This window comes from Bactrocera tryoni, chromosome 3 (assembly GCF_016617805.1).
Source record: "Bactrocera tryoni isolate S06 chromosome 3, CSIRO_BtryS06_freeze2, whole genome shotgun sequence".
Taxonomy (NCBI): Eukaryota; Metazoa; Arthropoda; class Insecta; order Diptera; family Tephritidae; genus Bactrocera; species Bactrocera tryoni.
In genome coordinates, this window is record NC_052501.1 from 47,040,451 (window position 1) to 47,041,306 (window position 856).

Genomic DNA, 856 nt, shown 5'->3' on the forward strand with positions numbered 1-856 from the left:
CAAGATGGGATAAGAAGGCTTTATGGGAGCCGATGCAAATTTTGGACGATGGGCGTGCCATCGTCCACTTTTTGGTGAAATTCCATTTCTCGGTACCCGACCAACCGATTTCGACTAAATGTTGTACATAGCATTTTGATATTCTTATGTCACAGAGAAAAACTGACGAAATCGGATCACAACCATGCTTTTTTCGCATATAAATTTTAATTCCATTTAATTTTTTTACTTTCCAGTACACATATCAAGAAGTAATGTATGTAACGGGATAAAATTTTGCACTAATAATTCCTATAAAGTATGCTACCTTATGACCAAAAATTGTCAAAATCCAACGAAAACTTTTCAAGCCCTTAGCTACCGAATATGTGGGGACCCCAGTATCTATAGTTGACTTTTGACCGAAAATGTCGGTCTATTTGTGAGATATTTGAGAAATTTAGACAGAATCCTTTCTTGATAATATTATTTCTGTGCATCAAAAATGGGTTGAAATGGTCAATACGTTCTTGAGCCACCGTATACTCAAGAAAAAGATTTTGGAATTTCCAGATGACATGCTACTTATAACGGGCAATATTTGAGTTATCTCAATAAAAATTACAGATCATGTTTTACTCATAACAGTATATCCGTAGTCGCACAAATAGATGCGATTGGGCGAAAACTTACTTAGCCCCATATATGTAACTATTACCAGGATTTTCAAACATCCGGCTGACTTTGCTCCAAATGATTGTTGATTGTATGTGAGGTACATTAATGAAACTAAGGATACAGTTCTTTAATATGTGGCATCATAATTGTTAATCGGGTCGATACTACTCAAGCTCCAATATACTACGTACAAATAATG